At 44.9% G+C, this 7,500-nt stretch overlaps 4 non-coding genes and 21 pseudogenes across 4 annotated transcripts; all 25 read right to left on the bottom strand.

The window, feature by feature from the left end:
- Positions 1–2,048: 2,048 nt before the first annotated feature.
- Positions 2,049–2,167, bottom strand: LOC142112420 (5S ribosomal RNA; annotated as a pseudogene).
- A 93-nt stretch (positions 2,168–2,260) lies between these two features.
- LOC142112484 (5S ribosomal RNA) lies at positions 2,261–2,379 on the bottom strand (annotated as a pseudogene).
- A 90-nt stretch (positions 2,380–2,469) lies between these two features.
- Positions 2,470–2,587, bottom strand: LOC142112456 (5S ribosomal RNA; annotated as a pseudogene).
- An 88-nt stretch (positions 2,588–2,675) lies between these two features.
- On the bottom strand, positions 2,676–2,794 carry LOC142112280 (5S ribosomal RNA; annotated as a pseudogene).
- A 79-nt stretch (positions 2,795–2,873) lies between these two features.
- On the bottom strand, positions 2,874–2,991 carry LOC142112317 (5S ribosomal RNA; annotated as a pseudogene).
- A 298-nt stretch (positions 2,992–3,289) lies between these two features.
- Positions 3,290–3,408, bottom strand: LOC142112220 (5S ribosomal RNA; annotated as a pseudogene).
- A 90-nt stretch (positions 3,409–3,498) lies between these two features.
- LOC142112253 (5S ribosomal RNA) lies at positions 3,499–3,616 on the bottom strand (annotated as a pseudogene).
- A 77-nt stretch (positions 3,617–3,693) lies between these two features.
- On the bottom strand, positions 3,694–3,812 carry LOC142112480 (5S ribosomal RNA; annotated as a pseudogene).
- A 90-nt stretch (positions 3,813–3,902) lies between these two features.
- Positions 3,903–4,020, bottom strand: LOC142112715 (5S ribosomal RNA; annotated as a pseudogene).
- A 91-nt stretch (positions 4,021–4,111) lies between these two features.
- LOC142112546 (5S ribosomal RNA) lies at positions 4,112–4,229 on the bottom strand (annotated as a pseudogene).
- A 78-nt stretch (positions 4,230–4,307) lies between these two features.
- LOC142112192 (5S ribosomal RNA) lies at positions 4,308–4,426 on the bottom strand (annotated as a pseudogene).
- Positions 4,427–4,516: 90 nt separating this feature from the next.
- LOC142112533 (5S ribosomal RNA) lies at positions 4,517–4,634 on the bottom strand (annotated as a pseudogene).
- A 90-nt stretch (positions 4,635–4,724) lies between these two features.
- LOC142112254 (5S ribosomal RNA) lies at positions 4,725–4,842 on the bottom strand (annotated as a pseudogene).
- A 90-nt stretch (positions 4,843–4,932) lies between these two features.
- On the bottom strand, positions 4,933–5,051 carry LOC142112808 (5S ribosomal RNA). The gene has a single exon (XR_012681289.1). It is a non-coding gene; the product is annotated as a 5S ribosomal RNA (ribosomal RNA).
- Positions 5,052–5,149: 98 nt separating this feature from the next.
- On the bottom strand, positions 5,150–5,268 carry LOC142112350 (5S ribosomal RNA; annotated as a pseudogene).
- Positions 5,269–5,358: 90 nt separating this feature from the next.
- On the bottom strand, positions 5,359–5,477 carry LOC142112678 (5S ribosomal RNA; annotated as a pseudogene).
- A 90-nt stretch (positions 5,478–5,567) lies between these two features.
- On the bottom strand, positions 5,568–5,686 carry LOC142112718 (5S ribosomal RNA; annotated as a pseudogene).
- Positions 5,687–5,776: 90 nt separating this feature from the next.
- LOC142112568 (5S ribosomal RNA) lies at positions 5,777–5,895 on the bottom strand (annotated as a pseudogene).
- Positions 5,896–5,983: 88 nt separating this feature from the next.
- LOC142112241 (5S ribosomal RNA) lies at positions 5,984–6,101 on the bottom strand (annotated as a pseudogene).
- Positions 6,102–6,389: 288 nt separating this feature from the next.
- Positions 6,390–6,507, bottom strand: LOC142112674 (5S ribosomal RNA; annotated as a pseudogene).
- A 91-nt stretch (positions 6,508–6,598) lies between these two features.
- LOC142112515 (5S ribosomal RNA) lies at positions 6,599–6,717 on the bottom strand. The gene has a single exon (XR_012681236.1). It is a non-coding gene; the product is annotated as a 5S ribosomal RNA (ribosomal RNA).
- A 91-nt stretch (positions 6,718–6,808) lies between these two features.
- Positions 6,809–6,927, bottom strand: LOC142112301 (5S ribosomal RNA; annotated as a pseudogene).
- Positions 6,928–7,018: 91 nt separating this feature from the next.
- Positions 7,019–7,136, bottom strand: LOC142112453 (5S ribosomal RNA). Its single transcript, XR_012681224.1, has one exon. It is a non-coding gene; the product is annotated as a 5S ribosomal RNA (ribosomal RNA).
- Positions 7,137–7,227: 91 nt separating this feature from the next.
- Positions 7,228–7,346, bottom strand: LOC142112501 (5S ribosomal RNA). Its single transcript, XR_012681233.1, has one exon. It is a non-coding gene; the product is annotated as a 5S ribosomal RNA (ribosomal RNA).
- Positions 7,347–7,436: 90 nt separating this feature from the next.
- The window catches only part of LOC142112728 (5S ribosomal RNA), a 119-nt pseudogene continuing 55 nt past the window's right edge, over positions 7,437–7,500 (bottom strand).

Below are 7,500 nucleotides of genomic sequence, written 5' to 3'. Positions count from 1 at the left end.
CTAATTGACCTCCTTTCCTGGGACACTGCTGTTGAAGATGTCCCCAGTATTCACATCGAAGGCACCACTTCCCGACTTGTCCCAAGTGTGGTATTGCTTGTCCTTGACTGCTGGGTCGCCTTTGGCCTTCACTCTGCCCCTTTTCTGCTTTATCCCAGGACTGTGGGTTACACTTTGCCACCCAATCCTGAAGGCTGGGAAATATCTCAGTCAGCCCTGCTTTTACCAGCTCAAGTCCTTTTCTCCGGATCCACTGACTGAGGACGTGCTGCAGCTCTTGACGAAGCTGACCATAGTCATAGCTTCCACTGTGCACTGCTGACTGGCCTGGGGTGGGGGATGTTTGTATTGTAGCTGCAATCTCCTGAATCCTTACTGGCTGCTCCTGGTCCTCATACAACTCCTTGGCTTTCAGGATTTCTGCAACATAAGTCCCAACTTGGGTGCCTTCCACTGCTGGGACCTCTGCTATTTTCATCCTGCCCGCATTATCGAGTAGGCACAGGTCCCATTTGCATAGTTTTTCCACTAGTTGTGGCCTGAAGTCATCCTGGGTAGTAGCAATTTCCCTTGTCTGGCATAATCCCCGGAGTTCATCCAGTTTTAGGGAGTTATACTTGATCATGTCTCACGTTTCTTGCAACTCCTCTGATAGGCTTCCTTTGGGTGCTGTGTAGCCCGTGCTGTGCTGTACCTACAAGGCCCTTGGACTGCAACCGCTTGCGTCCCTTGCAGCCTTCCCGGTTCTTGCAACACCGGGCCGAGTGATCCCACTGCTTGCCACCAAATGTGAGGATACCACCCTTAGCTGGGATGGAAGTTACCCTCTGTGGGATTCAACTCACTCGGGTAGACCAGGATATATCCAAAATAAGACTTTATTACGACAGCACAACACCACAAGACGTTCACAAGTTACAGGGTAAATGGTAGCACGTATCCTCCAGCAGCCTCCTGCAGTCAGCACTCCAAAGTCATAATCTCTGTCCCTTTCAGGGTCTTATCCTCCCGCAATATTACCACTACCGTTTAGCAAAACAGTTATGGTGTCTCCTAGCCTGGGTTACTAGCTCACACCAACCCTGTCCTGGTAGGGTTCCCTCCAGCGGTACCACAGTGCCTGGCCCAGAGTCCTTTTCACTGATGTCTTCTACACCAGGATCCTCCAAACTAGCATCCCCCCTGGCATTCTCCTCGCCCTATATTATTTTCTCTCTACCCAGGAAATAGGGTCAAATGTCTCCAACCTCCCCTTTACAGAAGGGGCCTCCCAGTCAACAATTTAGCTGCTAGACATACTGTCCCTGTTACCTTGATTAGACAATAGAATGGCTTGACTCAATTAGCTGTTTTGGCTGGATACACTACACATGGGGTTACAATAGTACATCAAGGAATGACACTGCACGCTTACATGGAACAATAAGACTTTTGACACATGATATCAGCAGGGTTACACAATATAAGTCTGTGATACCTTTTGATACAATTACATTTATATTGACACATATTGATACATTTCCCCATGCTATTTCAACCAATATATTACTGTGGAGGCACATTGCATATGAGTAGAAGTTCTAACCTCATTACCTCTCAGGTTATCTGTTGACCTAGCTAATTAACATGGGCTGCCAGCTAGTTAACTCAGACATTGTTCTGATAACAAACCTCATCTCAGCTGCACCCCATACAATACACATTTGAGACAAATGGTAATTACATTAGCTACCAAAAGCAAAATGACTGCTGTTGTTCTGATATTTTCACACAGTATGGCAATATTGTTTCTATTTATACTACATACAATATCACAGGTAATAGTATGGGCAAAATGTGTCTAATAACATGAAATAATAATACACATAATACACCAATGCTCTGGTGTATATACTTAGACTGGGCCAAGGATTAAAAAGTACAATAAACCGTGAGAAACGGGTGATGATTACATAGTTCTCAGTCCAGTAGTACCCCGTTTCCTCACACATCTCAACACCAGCAATGAAGGAAGCAGGAACAAGAGAGAGAAAAAAACAAAAAAATAAAACCTACAGCACCTGGTATTCCCAGGTGGTCTCCCATCCAAGTACTAACCAGGCCTGGTCCTGCTTAGCTTCCAAGATCACACCAGATTGGGCTTGTTCAGGGTGGTGTGGCTGTAGGTATTGTTTGCCTACTGACCTACATCTCTTATACATCTCAACACCAGCAATGAAGGAAGTAGGAACAAGAAAGAAAAAATCACGGAAAAAAAAAAACCCTACAGCACCTGGTATTCCTAAGTGGTCTCCCATCCAAGTACTAACCAGGCCTGGCCCTGCTTAGCTTCCAAGATCAGACGAGATTGATCTTGTTCAGGGTGGTGTGGCTGTAGATATTGCTTGCCTACTGACCTACATCTCTTATACATCTAAACACCAGCATTGAAGGAAGCAGGAACAAGAGAGGAAAAAACGAAAAAAAAAAAACCTACAGCACCTGGTATCCCCAGGAAGTCTCCCATCCAAGTACTAACCAGGCCCGACCCTTCTTAGCTTCCAAGATCAGATGAGATTGGGCATGTTCAGGGTGGTTGACTATAAGTATTGCTTGCCTACTAACCTACATCTCTTATACATCTCAACACCAGCATTGAAGGAAGCAGGAACAAGAGAGAAAAAAAATTAAAAAAAACCCTACAGCACCTGGTATTCCCAGGTGGTCTCCCATCCAAATACTAACCAGGCCCAGCCCTGCTTAGCTTCCAAGATCAGATGAGATTGGGCTTGTTCAGGGTGGTGTAGATGTAGGTATTGCTTGCCCACTGACCTACATCTCAACACCAACATAGAAGGAAGCAGGAACAAGAGAGAAAAAAAAATGAAAAAAAAAACATACAGCACCTGATATTCCCAGGTGGTCTCCCATCCAAGTACTAACCAGGCCCAGCCCTGCTTAGCTTCCAAGACCAGACAAGATTGGGCATGTTCAGGGTGGTTGACTGTATGTATTACTTGGTTGCTAACCTACATCTCTTATACATCTCAACACCAGCATTGAAGGAAGCAGGAAAAAGAGAGAAAAAAATACAAAAAAAAATACCCAACAGCACTCGGTATTCCCAGGTTGTCTCCCATCCAAGCGCTAACCAGACCCGACCCTGCTTTGCTTCAAGGTCAGATGAGCTTGGGCATGTTCACTGTGGTTTACTGTAGGTATTGCTTGCCTACTGACCAACATCTCTTATACATCTCAACACCAGCATTGAAGGAAGCAGGAACAAGAGAGAAAAAAAAAAGAAAAAAAAAACCCACACCACCTGGTATTCCCAGGTGCTCTCCCATCCAAGTACTAACCAGGCCCGGCCCTGCTTAGCTTTCAAGATTAAATGAGATTGGACTTGTTCAGGGTTGTGTGGCTGTAGGTATAGCTTGTTTACTGACCTACATCTCTTATACAACTCAACACCGGCTTTGAAGAAAGCAAAAACAAGAGAGAGAAAAAACGAAAAAATAAAATGTACAGCACCTGTTATTCCTAGTTGGTCTCCCATCGAAGTACTGACCAGGCGCGGCCCTGCTTAGCTTCCAAGATCAGATGAGATTAGGCATGTTCAGGGTGGTTTACTGTAGGTATTGCTTGCCTACTGACCTACATCTCTTATACATCTCAACATCGGCATTGAATTAGGCAGGAACAAGAGAGAAAAAAAGCCTACAGCACCTTGTATTCCCAGGTGGTCTCCCATCCAAGTGCTAACCAGGCCCAACGCTGCTTAGATTCCAAGATCAGATGAGTTTTGGCTTGTTCAGGGTGGTATGGCTGTAGGTATTGTTTGCCTGCTGACCTACATCTGTTATACATCTCAACACCAGCATTGAAGGAAGCAGGAACAAGAGAAAAAGAAAACAAAAAAAACAAACCTACAGCACCTGGTATTCCCAGGTGCTTTCCCATCCAAGTACTAACCAGGCCTGGCCCTGCTTAGCTTCCAGGATCAGATGAGATTAGGCATGTTCAGGGTGGTTTACTGTAGGTATTGCTTGCCTACTGACCAACATCTCTTATACATTTCAACACCAGCATTGAAGGAAGCAGGAACAAGAGAGAAAAAAAAACGAAAAAAAAAAACCTACAGCACCTGGTATTCCCAGGTGCTCTCCCATCCAAGTACTAACCTGGCCCAGCCCTGCTTAGCTTCCAAGATCACAGAAGATTGGGCATGTTCAGGGTGGTTGACAGTAGGTATTGCTTGCCTACTGACATACATCTCTTATACATCTCAACACCAGCAATGAAGGAAGCAGGAACAAGCGAGAAAAAAAATCCAACAGCACCTGGTATTCCCAGGTGGTTTCCCATCCAAGTACTTACCAGGCCTGGCCCTGCTTAGCTTCCAAGATCAGACGAGATTAGGCTTGTTCAGGGTGGTGAGACTGCACTTACTGCTTGCTTACTGACCTACATCTATTATACATCTCAACACCGGCATTTAAGAAAGCAAGAACAAGAGAGGAAAAAAAACGAAAAAAAAAACCTACAGCACCTGGTATTCCCAGGTGGTCTCCCATCCATGTACTAACCAAGCCCAGCCCTGCTTAGCTTTCAAGATCAGACAAGATTGGGCTTATTCAGGGTGGTGTGCTGTAGGTATTGCTTGCCTACTGACCTACATCTCTTATACATCTCAACACCAGTATTGAAGGAAGCAGGAACAAGAGAGAAAAAAAAATGAATAAAAAAACCTACAGCACCTGGTATTGCCTGGTGGTCTCCCATCTAAGTACTAACCAGGTGCGGCCCTGCATAACTTCCAAGATCAGATGAGATTGGGCATGTTCAGGGTTGTTGACAGTAGGTATTGCTTGGTTACTGACATACATCTCTTATACATCTCAACACCAGCATTGAAGGAAGCAGGAACAAGAGAGAAAAAAAAATGAAAAAAAATACCTACAGCACCTGGTATTCCCAGGTGGTCTCCCATCCAAGTACTAACCAGGCCTGGCCCTGCTTAGCTTCCAAGATCAGATGAGTTTGGGCTTGTTCAGGGTGGCATGGCTGCAGGTACTGCTTGCCTACTGGCCTACTGACATACATCTCTTATACATCTCAACACCAGCATTAAAGAAAGCTGGAACAAAAGAGAAAAAAACCAAAAAAAAAAAACCTACAGCACCTGGTATTCCCAGGTGGTCTCCCATCCAAGTACTAACCAGGCCCAGCCCTGCTTAGCTTCCAAGATCAGACGAGTTTCGGCTTGTGCAAGGTGGTGTGGCTGTAGTTATTGCTTGTTAACTGACCTACATCTCTTATACATCTCAACACTAGCATTGAAGGATGCAGGAACAAGAGAGAAAAAAAACTAAAAAAAAAAACCTACAGCACCTGGTATTTCCAGGTGGTCTCCCATCCAAGTACTAACCAGGCCTGGCGCTGCTTAGCTTCCGAGATCAGACAAGATTGGGCTTGTGCAGGGATGTGTGGCTGTAGGTATTGCTTGCCTAGTGACCTACATCTCTTATACAGCTCAACACGGGCATTGAAGGAAGCAAGAACAAGAGAGAAAAAAAAATGAAAAAAAAAAACTACATCACCTGGTATTCCCAGGTGGTTTTCCATTCAAGTACTAACCAGGCACGGCCCTGCTTCGCTTCCAAGATCAGACGAGTTTGGGCTTGTTCAGGGTGGTATGGCTGTAGGGATTGCTTGCCTACTGACCTACATCTGTTATACATCTCAACACCAGCATTGATGGAAGCAGGAACAAGAGAGAAAAAAAACGAAAAAAAAAAAACTACAGCACCTGGTATTTCCAGGTGGTCTCCCATCCAAGTACTAACCAGGCCTGGCCCTGCTTAGCTTCCAAGATCAGACAAGATTGTGCTTGTTCAGGGATGTGTGGCTGTAGGTATTGCTGGCCTAGTGACCTACATCTCTTATACATCTCAACACCAGCATTGAAGGAAGCAGAAACAAGAGAGAAAAAAAACGAAAAAAAAAACTACAGCACCTGGTATTTCCAGGTGGTCTCCCATCCAAGTACTAACCAGGTCTGGCCCTGTTTAGCTTTCAAGATAAGATGAGATTGGGCATGATCAGGGTGGTTTACTGTAGGTATTGCTTGCTTACTGACCAACATCTCTTATACATCTAGACACCAGCATTGAAGGAAGCAGGAACAAGAGAGAAAAAAAAAAACCACAGCACCTGGTATTCCCAGGTGGTCTCCGATCCAAGTACTAACCAGGACCGGCCCTGCTTAGCTTCAAAAACCAGAGGAGATTGGTCTTGTTCAGTGTGGTGTGGCTGTAGGTATTGTTTGCCTACTAACCTACATCTCTTATACATCTCAACACCAGCATTGAAGGAAGCAGGAACAAGAGAGTATAAAAAACGGAAAAAAAAACCTACAGCAGCTAGTATCACCAGGTGGTCTCCCATTCAAGTACTAACCAGGCCCAACCCTGCTTAGCTTCCAAGATCAGACGAGATTGGGCATGTTCAGGGTGGTTGACTGTAGGTATTGCTTGCTTACTGACCTACATCTCTTATACATCTCAACACCAGAAATAAAGGAAGCAGGAACAAAAGAGAAAAAAAAACAAAACAAAAAAACCTACAGCACCTGGTATTCCCAGGTGGTCTCCCATCCAAGTACTAACCAGGCCCAACCCTGCTTAGCTTCCAAGATCAGACGAGTTTGGGCTTGTTCAAGGTGATATGGCTGTAGTTATTGGTTGTTAACTGACCTACATCTCTTATACATCTCAACACTAGCATTGAAGGATGCAGGAACAAGAGAGAAAAAAAAACGGAAAAAAAAAACCTACAGCACCTGCTATTCCCAGGTGGTCTCCCAACCAAGTACTAACCAGGACCGGCCCTGCTTAGCTTCCAAGATCAGACGAGATTGGTTTTGTTCAGGGTGGTGTGGCTGTAGGTATTGTTTGCTTACTGACCTACATTTCTTATACATCTCAACACCAGCATTGCAGGAAGCAGGAACACGGGAGAAAAAAAAACGAAAAATTAAAACCTACAGCACCTGGTATTCCCAGGTGGTCTCCCATCCAAGTACTAACCAGGCCCAACCCTGCTTAGCTTCCAAGATCAGACGAGATTAGGCATGTTCAGGGTGGTTGACTGTAGGTATTGCTTGCTTACTGACCTACATCTCTTATACATCTCAACACCAGAAATGAAGGAAGCAGGAACAAAAGAAAAAAAAAAACAAAACAAAAAAACCTACAGCACCTGGTATTCCCAGGTGGTCTCCCATCCAAGTACTAACCAGGCCCAACCCTGCTTAGCTTCCAAGATCAGACGAGTTTGGGCTTGTTCAAGGTGATATGGCTGTAGTTATTGGTTGTTAACTTTCCTACATCTCTTATACATCTCAACACTAGCATTGAAGGATGCAGGAACAAGAGAGAAAAAAAAATGAAAAAAAGAACCTACAGCACCTGCTATTTCCAGGTGGTCACCCATCCAAGTACTAACCAGGCCCGGCGCTGC

Source organism: Mixophyes fleayi, unplaced genomic scaffold (assembly GCF_038048845.1).
Source record: "Mixophyes fleayi isolate aMixFle1 unplaced genomic scaffold, aMixFle1.hap1 Scaffold_113, whole genome shotgun sequence".
Lineage (NCBI taxonomy): Eukaryota > Metazoa > Chordata > Amphibia > Anura > Limnodynastidae > Mixophyes > Mixophyes fleayi.
Note: the sequence above shows the minus strand (reverse complement) of the source record. Positions and strands in the feature narration are given on the sequence as shown.